We start from the raw sequence: 19,305 nt of genomic DNA on the forward strand, positions 1-19,305 counted from the left end.
ATGTTTGTCTGAGGGAAACATTTCCACCCGTCCTGCCTTAAATTTATGAGAGAAAGAGAAAGAGAGAGGAGGGAGGGTGAGAGAGAGAGAGAGAGGGGAGGGTGAGAGAGAGAGAGAGAGGGGAGGGAGAGGGAGAGGGGAGAGGGAGGAGGAAAGGGAGAGAGGGAGGGTGAGAGAGATGGGGGAGGGTGAGAGAGAGAGGAGGGAGGGTGAGAGAGAGAGAGGGAGGGTGAGAGAGGGAAAGGGAAAGGGAGACACAGAGAAAGAGAGGGAGAGGGAGGGAGACACAGAGAAAGAGAGGGAGAGAGACAGCCAGACAGACAGAGAGAGAGAGACAGGGAGAGGGAGACATGGAGATAGGGAGAGAGAGGGGGGGAGAGGGAGAGAGGGAGGGTGAGAGAGAGAGGGGGAGGGTGAGAGAGAGAGAGGGGGAGGGTGAGAGAGAGAGAGGGGAGGGTGAGAGAGAGAGAGGGGGAGGGTGAGAGAGAGAGGGGGAGGGTGAGAGAGAGAGGGGAGGGTGAGAGAGAGAGAGAGGGAGGGTGAGAGAGAGAGAGAGGGTGAGAGAGAGGGGGAGGGTGAGAGAGAGGGGGAGGGAGAGAGAGGGAGAGGGAGACACAGAGAAAGAGAGGGAGAGGGAGAGAGACAGACAGACAGACAGAGAGAGAGAGAGAGAGAGAGAGGGGGAGAGAGAGAGAGAGAGAGAGAGAGAGAGAGAGAGAGAGAGAGAGAGACACAGAGACAGGGAGAGGGGGAGAGAGAGAGAGAGAGAGAGAGAGAGAGAGAGGGGGAGGGTGAGAGAGAGAGAGGGGAGGGTAGAGAGAGAGGGGAGGGAGAGAGAGAGAGAGAGAGGGGAGGGTGAGAGAGAGAGAGGGGGAGGGTGAGAGGGAGGGTGAGAGAGGGAGGGTGAGAGAGAGGGTGAGAGAGGGAGGGTGAGAGAGAGAGTAGGGGAGGGTGAGAGAGAGAGAGGGGGAGGGTGAGAGAGGGAGGAGAGAGAGGGAGAGGGAGACAGAGACACAGAGACACAAAGACGCAGAGACGGAGATAGGGAGAGAGAGAGAGACACAGAGACGGAGATGGGGGAGGGTGAGAGAGAGAGGAGGGAGGGTGAGAAAGAGGGGGAGGGTGAGAAAGAGGGGGAGGGTGAGAGAGAGAGAGAGGAGGGAGGGTGAGGAGGGCAGGGGGAATGCGAGACGGCGTGAGGGGGCAGGAGGGAATGCGAGACGGCGTGAGGGGGGCAGGAGGGAATGCGAGACGGCGTGAGGGGGCAGGAGGGAATGCGAGACGGCGTGAGGGGGCAGGGGGGAATGCGAGACGGGCGTGAGGGGGGCAGGGGAATGCGAGACGGCGTGAGGGGGGCAGGGGGAATGCGAGACGGCGTGAGGGGGCAGGGGGGAATGCGAGACGGCGTGAGGGGGCAGGGGGAATGCGAGACGGCGTGAGGTGAGGGAAAGGGGAATTGTGAGGGGAGGGAAAGGGGAATTGTGAGGCGGCGTGAGGGGAGGGAAAGGGGAATTGTGAGGCGGCGTGAGGGGAGGGAAAGGGGAATTGTGAGGCGGCGTGAGGGGAGGGAAAGGGGTGTGAGGCGGCGTGAGGGGAGGGAAAGGGGAAATGTGAGGCGGCGTGAGTGGAGGGAAAGGGGTGTGAGGCGGCGTGATGGGAGGGAAAGGGGAAATGTGAGGCGGCGTGAGGGGAGGGAAAGGGGAAATGTGAGGCGGCGTGAGGGGAGGGAAAGGGGAATTGTGAGGCGGCGTGAGGGGAGGGAGATGTGAGGCGGCGTGAGGGGAGGGAGATGTGAGGCGGCGTGAGGGGAGGGAGATGTGAGGGGAGGGAGATGTGAGGCGGCGTGAGGGGAGGGAGATGTGAGGCGGCGTGAGGGGAGGGAGATGTGAGGCGGCGTGAGGGGAGGGAGATGTGAGGCGGCGTGAGGGGAGGGAGATGTGAGGCGGCGTGAGGGGAGGGATATGTGAGGCGGCGTGAGGGGAGGGAGATGTGAGGCGGCGTGAGGGAGGGAGATGTGAGGCGGCGTGAGGGGAGGGAGATGTGAGGCGGCGTGAGGGGAGGGAGATGTGAGGCGGCGTGAGGGGAGGGAGATGTGAGGCGGCGTGAGGGAGGGAAAGGGGAGGCGGCGTGAGGGGAGGGAAAGGGGAGGCGGCGTGAGGGGAGGGAAAGGGGAGGCGGCGTGAGGGGAGGGAAAGGGGAGGCGGCGTGAGGGGAGGGAAAGGGGAGGCGGCGTGAGGGGAGGGAGAAAGGGGAGGCGGCGTGAGGGGAGGGAAAGGGGAGGCGGCGTGAGGGGAGGGAAAGGGGAGGCGGCGTGAGGGGAGGGAAAGGGGAGGCGGCGTGAGGGCAGGGAAAGGGGAGGCGGCGTGAGGGGAGGGAAAGGGGAGGCGGCGTGAGGGGAGGGAAAGGGGAGGCGGCGTGAGGGGAGGGAAAGGGGAGGCGGCGTGAGGGGAGGGAAAGGGGAGGCGGCGTGAGGGGAGGGAAAGGGGAGGCGGCGTGAGGGGAGGGAAAGGGGAGGCGGCGTGAGGGGAGGGAAAGGGGAGGCGGCGTGAGGGGAGGGAAAGGGGAGGCGGCGTGAGGGGAGGGAAAGGGGAGGCGGCGTGAGGGGAGGGAAAGGGGAGGCGGCGTGAGGGGAGGGAAAGGGGAGGCGGCGTGAGGGGAGGGAAAGGGGAGGCGGCGTGAGGGGAGGGAAAGGGGAGGCGGCGTGAGGGGAGGGAAAGGGGAGGCGGCGTGAGGGGAGGGAAAGGGGAGGCGGCGTGAGGGGAGGGAAAGGGGAGGCGGCGTGAGGGGAGGGAAAGGGGAGGCGGCGTGAGGGGAGGGAAAGGGGAGGCGGCGTGAGGGGAGGGAAAGGGGAGGCGGCGTGAGGGGAGGGAAAGGGGAGGCGGCGTGAGGGGAGGGAAAGGGGAGGCGGCGTGAGGGGAGGGAAAGGGGAGGCGGCGTGAGGGGAGGGAGATGAGGCGGCGTGAGGGGAGGGAGATGTGAGGCGGCGTGAGGGGAGGGAGATGTGAGGCGGCGTGAGGGGAGGGAGATGTGAGGCGGCGTGAGGGGAGGGAGAGGAGGTGAGGCGGCGTGAGGGGAGGGAAAGGGGAGGCGGCGTGAGGGGAGGGAAAGGGGAGGCGGCGTGAGGGGAGGGAAAGGGGAGGCGGCGTGAGGGGAGGGAAAGGGGAGGCGGCGTGAGGGGAGGGAAAGGGGAGGCGGCGTGAGGGGAGGGAAAGGGGAGGCGGCGTGAGGGGAGGGAAAGGGGAGGCGGCGTGGGGGCAGGGTAAGGGGAGGCGGCGGGAGGGCAGGGAAAGGGGAGGCGGCGTGAGGGGAGGGAAAGGGGAGGAAGCGTGAGGGGAGGGAAAGGGGAGGCAGCGTGAGGGGAGGGAAAGGGGAGGGAGTCATTACATCTGAAATCACCAAATTTAAGAAAATGTTCCCAGTTGACCCCCTCAGATTTACTTTAAACTTTCATAAAATAGTTCCCAGTTCTCAAAATGAAGCTGCGTAAAATTTTAGGTGCATATATGTGGTCAACTCCGAGATATTTAGGGTTGAAAATGTGGTTGTGGCCGTATTTTTATGGTCATTGCAAGCTTCACAAAATGAAAGGCTACTTTTAAACTCCCACAACTTTTTAAATATTAATGCTAGAGCCTTGAAATTTTCAGAGATTAATCTTCTATAACTGCTCTGGAAGACACAAACATAAAACGGAGTATACCTCTCTTTATTTTTATGACCTGATCAGTTGAAATCCAGAAAAAAAAAGTTGGTTTTGTATGAAGACCCAACTTTGAGACCCCTTATATTTTTATTGACCCATCCAAGAAGCTTGAAATTTTTTCAGGTAATAACTGTATGGTCGTAGTATTCAAATACATGTTTACTTTTCTTAATCAGTCATATATAATAGTCATGATCCCTCAAAAATTGAAAATTTTCATTTTTCCCCGAAATTCAGGTGAGGATTGCAAATATATGACAAGGTATACCACTTCAATTTGTTCACCATTGGAAAGAGCATATTCAAGTTTACAAAAGTTTCAAATATCTGGGATTTCAACTGATCAAGCTTCTGGGATGGGTCAATAAAAATATATGGGGTCTCAAAGTTGGGTCTTCATACAGAACCAACATTTTTTTCTGGATTTCAACTGATCAGGTTATAAAAATTAAGAGGTATACAGTACTCCATTTTATGTTTGTGTCTTACAGAGCAGTTATAGAAGATTAATCTCTGAAAATTTCAAGGCTCCAGCATTAATATTTAAAAAGTTGTGGGAGTTTAAAAGTAGCCGTTCATTTTGTGATGCTCGCAACGACCATAAAAATAGGGCCACAACCACATTTTCAACCCTCAATATCTCGGAGTTGACCGCATCTATGCACCTAAAATTTTACGCAGATTCATTTTGATACCTGGGAACTATTTTATGAGAGTTTAAAGTAAATCTGAGGGGGTCAACTGGGAGGCCTCCGGTGATATGTGGTGGAATGACTCAAGGACAGCGTGAGGAATGTGGAGGGAAGGCAGCATGGGGAGGAAAAGTGGGGGGGGGGGGTGAGGCAGCGTTGGGGGGGGGGAGGCAGCATGAGGGACAGGAGAGGAGATGGGAAGGTAGCATGAGGTGAGGGGAGGGGGAGGCAGTGCGAGGGGACACATAGTGAGGGGGGGAGGCAGCATGAGGGGTCTTTCAATGAGAGGGGAAGCAACAGGGGTGGTGGTGAGGAAGCATGAGGAAAAGGGGAGGGAACGGGAGACAGATTCCTCTTTGCTTCCCTGACAAAGAACAATACTCTTTAATCCACAACTGAGTGAGTGCAAATGTGCTAAACCAGATATCATACACAATCTCCATTTATACAAACATTCCCTTCAAATCACTTGCACGACAATGGATCCTTCACCCCACACTACATAAAACAACAAAATTCAAGAGTTAAGTCGATGTGGCACGCCATCGTAAATCCCCGCACTTCCCACCTAAATCATGGTTTAAATTTGGGAAAACATTCCACCAAGATTGACCCAATATCAAATACCGAGTTAAAAAAATTTCCATTTTGACCCGTGACCCCAAGTCCTTCCTCCATACTTCATACGTCCCCCAATGTTGATCACATGTACAAAGTTTCATGAAGAAATGTTTAAAATGTTCCCGTAATTGAATTTTTTGGTGTTTGACATTCTCACCTCACCAGGTAGTGCGAAGAATGATACTGCTCTCACAGCTTCTTGCCATGCGATGATCATAACTACCAAGTTTGGTGAATTTCTTTCTAACCGTTTAGGAGAAAGATTGATGGACGAACAGACAGAAAGACAGATGGATAGAAAGACAGACGGAGTCGATTATAAAAAAGCGTGTGGATAAGTAAATAAATTGATGAATTTAATTAATGCGGCTCGCAGCGCTGGCAAATTATTTATTAACATGATGTCCTTTGATTGGACGGCCCTGAAATTGATCCATAACCCTTCAGGCAAATCAACAGGGTCCAACATTCAAAGGTCAACCCCCCAAGCAGGGTGAGGTTTAACCCTCTCTCACCAAGTGTTTCCACCGAAGGTGGGCGGACGTTGTTTTCACCTCTGTTGCTGTCTGTGAACACGATATCTCAAAAAGTTGTGGCCGGATTCGGACGAAACGAGGTGGATAAGTTGGGTGTGTGATGACTCGATTTTGATGAAGATCCAGATCCGACGATGAGAATCATCTCAGTGATTTCACCATTGAGAGATAGGGCTAAACTGATATACAGCATGATATCTCGAAAAGTTGTGGACGGATTCGGATGAAACTTGGTGGGCAGTTTGGGTGTGTGACAAGGAAGAAATGATTCGATTTTGGTGAAGATCCAAATCCGGATCTGGATACGAGAGTTATTTAATTTCTAAAGTGATTCTTCACCATTGAGAGATCGGGCCAAAAACGATATAGTTCTGTATAGCATGATATTTCAAACGTGTATTGGGCCCAATATGTTCTCGTGGATCAGGTATTACGTGGCGGAGGTACGAGTCCTCCCGAGTGCCCTTCTAATTTACCTCTTTCCCTCTTCCTCGTACTTTGTAGCCGCTTCTAACACAATAAATCCTTTTCCGAAGTTGTCACAAGAGGATCGGGTAGAATTCAAAACGACGGCCCAGACACGACTGGTTTAAATGGATACTGCCATGTTGTGAAGCGGTGCCAAGCACTCCGTTCCGTTGGAGTGCTTGCTTGATCGAGGGGTACATGGACATTGCATGCACATGTGGGCCAGGCTCGTCAATGTGCTCTCGAGATCTGTTCATCATTCACCCAACAAACCTCATCACACTTGCTCTCTTCCCAAGAAGTAAATGCACAAACTAAAAACAAGTGGTCCTCGAGCTTTACGGTTGTTTTCCATGAAAGTCACTCACATTGGTCTATGAACTTTCACGTAAAGCACCAGGATGACCGTTTATATCTGGGTCCAGATTCCAATCCAGGCTAGACAGGTCAGAGGAGAGTGCAAGCACCTCGAGGTACCCCAACCCCACAACCCCAAATCGATGGTGGGTCATTCCATGTCAAATCATCAAAGAATCTGCCATCATCTCTCAGATTTTTGTAAAACTTTGGGAACCAAGAAAATCGGCAAGAACTCAAATATTTTTGCTGACAGCCTCTTAATTAGTGAGATACATACTAAAGAACTTTGGACTAATTAACACGACGTCGCGAATTCAAATGGCCATATCTCTAAAAGTATAACACCTAGAGAGCTGGTTTTGGTGTCATTTTAAAGGTATTTTCATGCCCTATGAATTTGTCTGGGCAACTTTTTCCTACCTCCAACCACAAAAAAGTTATCACAAAATATAAACTTCAATCGTGAATCCCCAAAAAATGTATCCTTCAAATTTCCTCAAATTCATCCCAGAGGTACCTTATGATGTCAAGAAGCTTCCACATAAATTTTGTGATGGACACTCCAATAGTTTCTGAGATATGAGCAATAATGTACATGTACGTATGGCATATAGGTTCGAGAATCAGCATTTGTAATGTATTATACAATCAATAAGTGAGTTCAAGTACACAGTGTTCACTAACCTGACTTAGGCTTTCAATTTCCTCTTCAATGCAGCAACAGCAGCACTTGTTTCTTCCCCTCAGGCCCAGTTGAAAATGAAAGTATATGATACTTCAAAGCAATTGATGGTCGTTCCCTGTGTTCGCTGTCATGGCTAGGTTAGAATGATTGTATAATACATTACAAATGCTGATTTTCGAACCTATATGCCATACGTACATGTACATTATTGCTCATATCTCAGAAACTATTGGAGTGCCCATCACAAAATTTATGTGGAAGCTTCTTGACATCATAAGGTACCTCTGGGATGAATTTGAGGAAATTTGAAGGATACATTTTTTGGGGATTCACGATTGAAGTTTATATTTTGTGATAACTTTTTTCTGGTTGGAGGTAGGAAAAAGTTGCCCAGACAAATTCATAGGGCATGAAAATACCTTTAAAATTACACCAAAACCAGCTCTCTCGGTGTTATACTTTTAGAGATATGGCCATTTGAATTCGTGACGTCGTGCTTATTAGTCTAAAGTTCGTTAGTCTGTATCTCACTAATTAAGAGGCTGTTAGCAAAAATATTTGAGTTCTTGCCTATTTTCATGGGTCCCAATTGGTTCCCAAAGTTTTACAAAAATCTGAGAGATGACGGCAGATTCTTTGATGATTTGACATGGAATGACCCTGGTACAGAAAACAATAAATGAGCAAAATGTGATTGAGATACAACAGAGTAAGGTTTAATCCTTCTCTCGAAAAGGAATATCATTTTCCTTGTTTGTGCGTTTCACCTCATGACATCCTGAAGGGATATTTTTCCATTACTTACGTGGAACGTTCAGCAGCCCGACGCTTCCCCATCCTTTTAAGTTTTCTGCACCCATTCCTAATGAGAAAAGGATTGAAAAGTCAATTTGTTACACACTTTGTGAGGAAGATAACATGCAAAAAACGATCTTCAATGTAACGTAATTACTTTAGGCGCTTCCACAATGAGACTTTCTGTGATGGAGTCCACGGTGTTGGCTCATTCATCGCAACATCTGATGAACCCAATCGCTCGTTCACAGATACATCTGATGACTCTTGAGACCGAGTCATCAGCGCTTCCCTAAAAAAAGAACAAAACTCTTCAATCCACAAGTGAGTACAAATTTGCTAAACCAGATATCATACACATCTTTCCTTCAACCTCATTTGCACTCCAATAGATCATTCCTTCACTCAACACGAAATAAAACAAGAAAACACGAGAGCGAGGTTGATGGCACGCCATCGTAAATCCCCACACTTCCCACCGAAAGCAAGGTTGAAAGATGGGAAAACGTTCCACCAAGATTGATGTCAAATTTTCCGTTTAACCCTTTGAACCCGAGTGGCCGTTTTACCAGCCGTGTTTCTACCTCCATGCAACCGAGTGGCAGGTATACTGGCCACGATTCAAACCTCCATACAGCCGAGCGGTGGGTATAGCGGCCACAAGTCAAACCTCCATACAGCAAAGCGTTGGGTATACCGGCCACTATTCAAACCTCAATGCAACCGAGTGGCGGGTATACCGGCCACGATTCAAACCTCCATACAGCCAAGCTGTGGGTATACCGGCCACTATTCAAACCTCCATGCAGCCAAGCGGTGGGTATAGCGGCCACTATTCAAACCTCCAGACAGCCAAACGGTGGGTATAGCGGCCACAAGTCAAACCTCCATACAGCAAAGCGTTGGGTATACCGGCCACTATTCAAACCTCAATGCAACCGAGTCGCGGGTATACCGGCCACGATTCAAACCTCCATACAGCCAAGCTGTGGGTATACCGGCCACTATTCAAACCTCCATGCAGCCAAGCGGTGGGTATAGCGGCCACTATTCAAACCTCCAGACAGCCAAACGGTGGGTATAGCGGCCACAAGTCAAACCTCCATACAGCAAAGCGTTGGGTATACCGGCCACTATTCAAACCTCAATGCAACCGAGTGGCGGGTATACCGGCCACGATTCAAACCTCCATACAGCCAAGCTGTGGGTATACCGGCCACTATTCAAACCTCCATGCAGCCAAGCGGTGGGTATCGCGGCCACTATTCAAACCTCCGTAGACCCCAGCAGTGGGTTTACCAGCCACTCTTCAAACGTCCATGCACCCGAGTGGGCGGATTTTTCTTCAGGGAGCCAAGGATGGGGAAGCCGAAAATCCAAGGAGCTCAGGGTTCAAAGAGTTAAAATGTTTCTGTTTTGACTCCTGTGACCCGAAGGACCCACCACCTGGGGCATGAACCAGTGGTCAAATCCAAAAATCATTACGCGTTTTATGAGTCCCCAATGTTGATTGCATGTCCAACATGACATGACATTGCCTTTTTTATTTCACCTTTTGACCCCACCCCAGGGGCTCAGGGGCCAAAAATGATCATGCTCTTGCAGATTCTTGCGATGGGGTGATCAGAACTATCAAGTTTGGTGGAGTGATGCACAACTGTTTATGAGGGAGAGAGAAGTCCTTCATACTCCATCTGTCCTTTGTACCATCTAGACCCCTTTTCAGACTCCTAGAACCTTTAGACCTTTATACCCAAGTCCCTCAACTCCCATTTGACCCCTTTGACCTGGTCACCCACTCTTCATTCCCTTTAGACATGCTAGACAATCTTAAAACCCTTTTAGACTGATTGGACCCTTGACCATTTGGCGCTTTTGACCCTTGAGACCACTTCGACACTTCAGAACCCTTAAACATTTACATCCTTTTGAGATTATACCCTTTGGAGTTTGGACCCCAACGGCGATTGGAAAATACGCTTTAGACCACACAGAACCTTTTAGACGCACACCACACAAACGTCTAGTCTTTTTGCAAAACCCTCACAATGCTTTCTTGAGCAAGTCACGTGCAAACTCAACCCACAGAGAGGGTGGGTACACTGCCAATAATTATACCAGCAAATACCATCCATCGCTTCACCGAGGGAAATACTAAGGGTGGGGAGGGAGAAAGAGAAAGAAGAAAGGAGAAAGGAAAAAAAAAGAGAAACTTTTGTATGCTTTTATTATAAAAGTATCAAAAAACACACCAGAAAAAGCACACTCCATAATAACAAATCCAAACAATTTTACAGCAAAAATAAATTCAACAAAAGCAAGGGTGTCTGTTCATGTCAAACACACCATAGAATAATACATATATGCAAAAAAGTAAGTACTTTACACTTTTACAAACAGATTCCTCACGAAAAGAAACTCAAAACCTCATCAGTGTACCACTGATCACCCACAATATCCAGGCTCGAAAGGTAAGCCTGCTCTATTTTTACTCGTGCCAAAACCATACCTTTAAAGCACAAAAGCACATTTGCATTTTCCCCCTTCAATTTTGCTTTCCTGGTTTTATAAATTGCCAGTTTAGCAATGCCCAACAGAAAAGACGAAAATGAGAGGACTGGTTTACTTTTATAATTCCCCCCGATTCCATAAATAAAGACTGGAAAGGAAAAAACAAAATTAAATTTATAGAAAAGCTGTTGAAGGAAGAGAAAGAGGGGTACCAATCTCTTACATTCAATAAAAACGTGGGCAACATTTTCAATAAAATCACAAAAAGGACAAGAAATTGGAACAGAAGAATTAAACTTATTGAGTAATGTCTGTGTGACGAGGGCTTGATGCGCTAGTCTCCAATTCAGGTCTCCAGTTCGCCCAAGAGTTGGAGAACTATACATTTTGTTCCACACTGGAGTTAAAAAGCTCCAGCAGGTAAGGTCTCATTCCACCGATTTTTCACCAGTTTTGTAAAAGAAGGTATACATGCTTCCAGACATATGTTGTGGATAGCCGTTTTCCCCATGACATGAAACACCAATTTCCTCCAAGTTTGAGAACACACCCTCTTGTTTTTTTGAGGCAATTTGAAGTTCAGGAAATAGAGGCGTGAGTCAACCACTTCATCCACCGCAGTCCACCCGATGTTTAGTCTATGAAAGGTTTGAATTACTGCTTTCAAGACATTTTCCACAATACGAGCAGAACGAACACCAGTTTTTGATGAAAGTGAGCTTGCAGGAAGCCAGGCATTCAAGGATGGATGCAACAGGTCTCGCACTCTGTTTATTCCAACACTGGTGAAACAATGCATAAACGACCTGGAGGTTGAAATTTAGAGAATAAAGGATTCCGAACTAATGGCTCATGCACAAACTTTTGGGCATCGTATGATACCTCTAAATGTTGCACTCCGAGGACTTGCCAAGCATTCAAAAGGCTCTGATGAAAACTTGGGAGCTGAGACATGTCAACGTGTTGCAGGTTGATGAGGAAAAGTTCACGGTCATATTTCAGACCTTCCACTTTCTGCAAACAGGCGTTTGTGAGAGGTCGCCAAGGAACACACTCACTGTACAGTAGGCGCTTGATCGTGGAAATCCGGAATGCCATTATCCGACTTGGGATATGCATTAGATTTTGACCACCCATATTTCGGGGTCTGCAGACCACGTCTGGGCCCAGCCAATGGTGGCCACCCCAGAAAAAAAAAGTCAGAACCCTCTGAATGACTGTGATCAAGTATCTCGGAGGTTCAAGTGGGATAACTCTATGCCAAATAAATGGAACCACCAGGTTGTTTATGATTGATACCAGTGTCTTAAGCGAGAGAAGTTGGTACAATCTTCTCCACCTTGCCAGTTTCAATTTAATTTTTTCCAGGAAGTTCTCCAAATTTTTTTGTTCATACGCTTCAATTCCTAGAAATAAGCCTAAATATTTAAACCCCTCACTACTCCACTGTATTCCTCCTGGTAAAAACAGGCAGGGACGAGGAAGGCAATCTGGGGCCCACCCAGAAAGCTACACTTTTTTTCCAATTTACCCTTGCAGTAGAAGCAAGCTCAAACTGGGTAAGGCAACGAGAGACCTCAGAAACATCTTTTTGATTTGCAATAGCAATACAAATATAATCAGAATAAGGTGAAACGACGACTTTGGAGTTTTGTGAAAGAGAGACTCCTAACACCGAGTTCCGAAGTAAAACTAATAAAGGTTCAACGGATAGATTTTAGAGCATGCCTGATAGCGCACAGCCCTGACGGATTCCTCGCTGAAAGGGGAAGGGGTAACAAAGACTATTATTAACCTTCAGCAGGCAAGATGCATTTTTGTACAATAACTTAACATAAGCAATAAATTTTTCCCCAAACCCTGTTCTCCTTAATACATCAAACAAAAAAGAATGGTTAACACTGTCAAAAGCTTTTTCTTGATCTAAAAGTAATAAACCAAAACCAGGAGATGTAGTTCGACCAAGAATGATCAAGTCTCTCACCAAAAAAATATTATCGTATCTGGAACGTTCTGGAACACAGTATGATTGATCAGTGCCAATCAAGAAGATGACTTCCTTGAGACGGGTTGCAAGTGCGTTTGACAATATTTTATAGTCCGTGTTGAGGAGTGACACAGGCCGCCGATTTGCGGTCTCATGCAGGTTTCCTTTCTTCGGAAGGAGACACAAAACTGCCCTCCGGCAGCTCAATGGCAATTCACCTTGTTCAACACTCTCCTGAAAGACCTCAAGAAGAGTAGGGCCTAGAATGTCCCAGAAAGCCTTATAAAATTCAGCCGGAAGGCCGTCTAGTCCAGGGGCTTTCCCATCCTTGCTATCCTTGAGCGCAGCAGTAAGTTCTCCAAGGGAAATGCCAGGCTCAAGCAATTGCTGTTGGTCTTCAGACAGAGAAGGGAGCTGTTCAAGCATCGCATTCCTATTCTCTTCATTCACAACTCTTTTTGCGAAGAGTTTAGAAAAATAGTCTTGTAGTTCATGCTTGATGTCACTCTGGGAGGTCAACAAATCACCACCAGAAGAGCGCAAAGCATGGATTTGTTGAGAGGTCTTGACCATTTTTTTCCAAATTGAAGAACCCTTTGTTTGGTGTGTCAAGTTGGATTTTTTCGTTCCGCAGTCGGACGAAAGCACCGGCCGCCCGCTCTTTCACCATTTCAGCCAGAAGGGTCCTTTTCTCCGACAACTGCTGGACATTCACGCTAGACAATCCAGCTTTCTGCTCACATATATACAAGTACAGTATATCGTTTTTTAAAGCACATATCACACCAAAAGCATTGTATGTGCTGTAAGAGAAATATTGTTGGCAAAAACATTTGATTTGGGACTTTGTGCAGTCCCACCATTGTCTTAAGTTCAAATATGAACCCTTTTGTGACTCACATTTTTCCCATACCATTTTAAAAGCTTCAAATTAAAAGTCCAACATGCACTTCCACAGACATGATGAGGAAAGCCACACACCATAAAAATCATGTGATGATTGGAAAAACTGGACGGCCTTATATTCGAGTTCTTAACAATGTTTACCATTTCATGATTAACATAAAATCTGTCGAGGCGAGCCATCGTCAAAACATTTCTTGATGCACAAACCCATGTATACTGATGGATATTACGGTTTTGTACCCGCCACACATCCACCAGTTTAAACTTTTTGACTAGCTGTGCCAAAGGCCTTGCACTGGGTGGATGAGGCTCACAAGTGCTCCGATCAAGTTGTGGGTCGAGGGTGCAGTTGTAGTCACCCCCCAGACACAAGTTTGAGGGGAGTTTGAGGGGAGGGAAAGGGGAGGGAGTTTGAGGGGAGGGAAAGGGGAGGGAGTTTGAGGGGAGGGAAAGGGGAGGGAGTTTGAGGGGAGGGAAAGGGGAGGGAGTGTGAGGGGAGGGAGAGGGGAGGGAGTGTGAGGGGAGGGAAAGAGGAGGGAAAGGGGAGCGAGTGTGAGACGAGGCAAAGGGGAGGCAGTGTGAGGGGAGGGAAAGAGGAGGGAAAGGAGAGGGAGTGTGAGAGGAGGTAAAGGGGAGGCAGTGTGAGGGGCGGGAAAGAGGAGGGAAAGGGGAGGGAGTGTGAGGGGAGGAAAAGGGGAGGAAGTGTGAGGGGAGGGAAAGAGGAGTGAAAGGAGAGGGGTGTGAGGGGAGGGAACGTGACACCGAATCCTCATTGTTTCCCTGAAAAAGAACAATACTCTTATCCACAACTCAGTGAGTCCAAATGTGATAAACCAGATATTACACAATCTCCATTTATACAAACATTCCCTTCAAATCACTTGCACGACAATGGATCCTTCACCCAACACGACATAAAACAACAAAACACGAGAGCGAGGTTGATGTGGTACGCCATCGTAAATCCCTACGCTTCACACCGAAATCAAGGTTTAAATTTGGGAAAACGTTCCACCAAGATTAACCAAATATCAAATTCTGAGTTTAAAACTTTTCTATTTTAACTCCTGTGACCCCAAGTCCTTCCTCCATACTTCATACTGTTTCGGATTTGGAAACCTTTTGTACACAAACAGCCAGAGTCCCCGTCGTTCAGTTATTTCGATAAGTACGTGTACAGTTAGAATCCATCCCCTGTGTCTAATCGGAATTTTGTGTGCGCGCTGTGAGTTATTTTATAGTCAGGTTTAATACATCTACAACAACAACAACAACAACAACAACAACAATAGCGGCACCGTCCCTCACTCAACCTGGTCGCCATTGTCCACGTGTTTTTGGCTGGGGGCGTCGGAGGACCCTCCATCGCCTCAGATCGAGACTCCGCTCCGAGGAAGGGCACAGAGCGTTTCCTCCAGCCAATGAGCGAAGGGCGAGCATCACACGCGTGCCCCAGCCAATGGGAGGCCAGCGTGCCGAAAGCTACGACGGAGTCTCTTCGGGGGGGGGGGCTCCGAGAAGCCTTGATCCACCCTCCGAGACGCCTCTTCCCATCAGGAGGCTGACCACCTCAGGGCTGGCTCCGCCTTAGCCAGATGGAGTGCTCGGCCCGACCAATGAGTCGCGGCCACTAGTCGCCCGACAACCCATCGTCCAATCTGGGGGCGAGTCCTCAGAGCGGTACCCTCGACCCGTGGGGAAGGGAAAGGAGAAGGGAAGGTTCGTCGTCATAAAAAAGGGGAAGAAGGAGAAGGGAAGGTTCGCCCCGTCGTGAAAAAAGGCGAAGAAGGAGAAGGAGAAGAAACCTCGTCTTGCCTGCTGGCATTCTCATCTACCCACAGGTGCTCGTCTCGTCTGGTCCGTTCCCGTGCTGGCTGGCTTCCGTTGCGGCATTCCTGGTCCCTGGTGCTGCGTTGTGGCAGTGGGTTCGAGTCCTGCCACCAGACAAGCTCGACCAGACCGCACGAGGCGGACAGGTGTAAGAATAGGCTCCTACCCTCAGCTCGCCTTTCCCTCCCGAGCTCAAGGGACAACTAAAAGCCGCGGCCACCATTTCTTTGGGTGTGTGTGTGTGTGTGTGTGTGTGTGTGTGTGTGTGTGTGTGTGTGTGTGTGTGTGTGTGTGTGTGTGTGTGTGTGTGTGTGTGTGTGTGTGTGTGTGTGTGTGGCGCGCCAGTCTTTTAAGTAGTGTTAAGTGATTTCCGCTCACTGTACATTGCCTGCATTTCTTTTCTTCGGATAACTCTGCTCTTTGTGTGCTCCCTTCCCCGATTATTGTTTATAAATAAACCCCCGTGTTAAATGTTCCAGTTCGTTGTCCGTGTTTTCTTTCATTGGCCAAGCATGGTGCGGGTTTGAGAAATAGTGAGACCGTCGGTGCCGTAACTTGTCATTGGGTCCGACACTCTGGTAATTTCACCCAGTTACACTGGACCGAGGTCGTGAGAGCGACCCGGATCGACAGAGTCCGTTGAGGGTGTGACTTCCCCGGTAATTTGACGATGTGGATACTTAGGTATATTGAAATTTGGCTCTTGACCCGACCCCACGCCGTCAGAGAATTGGCGGTCAAGGTCTTTAAGTGACCCGTGACCTTTCGGACTTATCTGAGAGACACGACCGAAATTCCGGATGTTCGGTGGGAGACGACTCTACTGCTCCACCCACCAGTCGTTTATCGCCACCGAACCCCAGCCCACAACAATACGTCCCCCAATGTTGATCACATGGACAAAGTTTCATGAAGAAATGTTTAAAATGTTCCCGTGGTTGAATTTTTTGGTGTTTGACCTTCTCACTTCATCAGGGTAGAGCTAAAAATGATACTGTACTCACAGCTTCTTGCCAAGTGATGATCATAACTACCAAGTTTGGTGAATTTTTTTTCCAACCATTTAGGAGATAGAGTGATGGACGGACAGACACACAGACAGACCCACAGACAGACACACAGACAGACCCACAGACAGACACACAGACAGACAGAAAGAGAGAAAGACAGACGGAGCCGATTACAAAAAAGCGTGTGGATAATAAATAAATAAATTGATTAATTTAATTAATGCGGCTCCCAGCACTGGCCAATGATTCATTAGTATGACGTCCTTTGATTGGACGGCCCTTAAATTGATCTATCAGCCCTCAGGTAAATCAACAGGGTCCAACATGACCATTTACATCAGGGTTAAGATTCAAACGTAACCCCCAAACCCCCCAACCAGGGTGAGGTTTAACCCTCTCACCATTGTTTCCACCCAAGGTGAGCGGACGTTGTGTTTTCACCCCTGTTGTTGTCTGTGAACATGATATCTCAAAACGTTGTGGCCGGATTCGGACGAAACGAGGTGAATGAGTTGGGTGAGTGAGAAGGACGAATTAATTCGATTTTGGTGAAGATCCGGATCCGGATCCGACGATGAGAATTATTAAAGTGATTTTTACCGTTGAGAGATCGGGAAAAACTAAACAACAAGGTGTCCCTGCCTCGGGCCTGGTTTGAGGCTCTTCGAGCCCCTTGGAGTCGGACAAGACGCAGAAACGGATCACGATCTGCAGGCTGCTTGGGATTCAGCAGCAACTACAGTGTTGTTGTTGTTAGGGTGGTGAAAATAAACTAAACTTGCGCCTGCTCCGGAGCCTAGGCCATCCTGCCAGCGCACTGAGCCTGTACTCGTGATGAAAAGATAAAATCAATCAACGTTGTGGGAAAACCCACGGGAAATACCTTTGTCGTCTTTTCCTCAAGAATCGAAACATCTTGATGGATAAAATAAATCCCTGGTTAATCCTGAAGAAGATAAAGTTCGGAATTCTCAAACATCTTCACGGTTTTCCGTTCACAGCGAACTCAGTCAGAACAGGTTGCCAGGACAACACGTTGTTGTGATATGACCGCGTCATTGTGACGTCAAACGTTGTCGTCACTCAAGAGCCCCACCTCCCGGTCTCATTCACAACGGGGAGTTCAAGTACAGTTACAATTCATCGAGTCAAACTCGTCTCGACTCTGTGTGTCTGTCGGATCGGCGGATCCTTTCCTGAAATACGGACCTGAAGACGTTTGTTCAGTGTAAAACATTCACCATGTGTAATATACAGGTGTCCTTCAAGTCAATTTACCACCACACTCCCAAACACACGAGGGGCTAACATTGCCTTGCTTGGGGTGTGTTCCGCCAGCAAGCGGCTTACTATCTTTTTCTAAGCCATTTATTCCGTATCGACTGCTTTGCAAGCCGCTCGCCTAGCCGCTCGACAAGTGGAGCAAGCAATGAAGAGGGGTGCTTCGTGATGCCAACCAAAATGGCCGCCGTAGTCGGACTCAGAACTACTTTTCATCCGAATTATTCAAGATAATGAAAAGTACAGATAAAATAAGTGAAGATGGTGGTCGGGCAGGGGGACTTTCACTCACAGAGGAGTTCATGTATGGAATGGTCTCCCTGGAAAGATCGTGGCAGCAGAAACAAGAGAAAAGTTTAAATTAGAATTAGATCGGTTCATGAAGTTGTGGAGATTGAGGGGGATGTTGATTCGACTTTAATCGACTTTAAGGTCGTTTGAGTGTTGATGGGTGATTGTGTACGGAGTGCTGTTGGTGGGGGTCTTATCAAGGGGGGTTGTGTGGTTGTTGAATGTTTATAACAAAGCCCATGCCCCCTCTACTCCTCCGAGGGGAAGAAAAGGAAATAAAAATCTAAAAAATTAAAAATATATTATTATTATTTCTTGAATTAAAAACTGTTTTTTGTATTTTCTTCCTTGGATCTCGTGTGGATGGGTTGGTGTGGTGTGGTGTTCGCGCAGGCATGATGGGCTGAAGGGCCTCCACCTGTGTTCGATTTCCTTGTTGAAGTAACAGACAGAAAACGCTCCCTCCCCAAAATCCACAATGGTACGGTCCATAGAAATGGTTGTTTGGAGGCTTAAAATATTCACCATCCCCTCCCCAAAATCCACAATGGTACGGTCCATAGAAATGGTTGTTTGGAGGCTTAAAATATTCACCATCCCCTCCCCAAAATCCACAATGGTACGGTCCCGAGACAAGTTCGGTAAGTTGTTTCTCCCTCTGACTCTCCATTTATTAATCTCTTCCCTTCTTCCTCGGACTTTGTTGCCACTTCCAACACAATAAATCCGTTTTGGAAGTTGTCACAAGAGGATCGAGTCAAACTCCAAACGACGGTCCAGACAGAACAGGTTTAAATGGATCCTGCCATGTTGTGAAGCGGTGCCGAGCACTCCGTTCCGTGAGAGTGCTTGCTTGAGTGTTTTGAATCCAGAAAGCAGCTTACCAACGGAACACACCCCTGGTTTCAAAAGCCCTTTTCGGTGGCCTGCATGTTCATAGGAACGTGTCAACACGTTAATATCATGTACATGTCGAGCACACTGTAATTTTCAACCAATTCATGGAGAAACATTTATTGTGTACGTAATATATAGACGGCGACCAACGACCACAACTCGACAGTGGAGCATCGCAGAGGGTCGTGCGACGGCTCTTTACATTCGGAGGAGTCTCTCGTACACTGTGGACCCTGGTCTTGCCCCCCTCAGAGAACCGTTTCTTTGTCAGCACGAAATGTGAATATCTCATATTTGGCCTTTCAGTACAAATTATTCACAAGGCGATAATTAATCGATATATCAATCAATGATCGATCTATATCTATCGATCCATTTATATTGTGTGATAGAGGAGTGAATCAAACTATTTATGATCAATCAAAACTGCAATGTCGGGATGACAAACCACAGTCAAACAAAATGCAGACACGTACGATGTACAACGTGGACATAAGTACTTACGTTACCAATCGCTAAACCGTGATTTTCGCTTCGTGAGCGCAGAGTAACAATGTATTCATCCAGTCTCAGGGCAAACAATGACCTGCACTGAGAAATGTTCAAAAAAATTAGTGTGGATACCTTACACAATCCATACTCTCACGAGTACCTTACACAATCCATACTCTCACTACCACCTTACACAATCCATACTCTCACTACTACTTCACACAATCCATACTCTCACTA

General features: G+C 48.2%; 1 long non-coding RNA gene across 1 annotated transcript; it reads right to left on the reverse strand.

Moving 5' to 3' along the window:
- Positions 1 to 7,645: 7,645 nt before the first annotated feature.
- On the reverse strand, positions 7,646 to 17,341 carry LOC147009255 (uncharacterized). Its single transcript, XR_015052770.1, has 3 exons — positions 16,988 to 17,341; positions 8,018 to 8,152; positions 7,646 to 7,927 (listed from the first exon to the last, which is right to left on the reverse strand). It is a non-coding gene; the product is annotated as an uncharacterized LOC147009255 (long non-coding RNA).
- Positions 17,342 to 19,305: the final 1,964 nt, after the last annotated feature.

This window comes from Eptatretus burgeri, chromosome 17 (assembly GCF_056783735.1).
Source record: "Eptatretus burgeri isolate ZD-2024b chromosome 17, Ebu_testis_v1, whole genome shotgun sequence".
NCBI classification, from domain to species: Eukaryota; Metazoa; Chordata; class Myxini; order Myxiniformes; family Myxinidae; genus Eptatretus; species Eptatretus burgeri.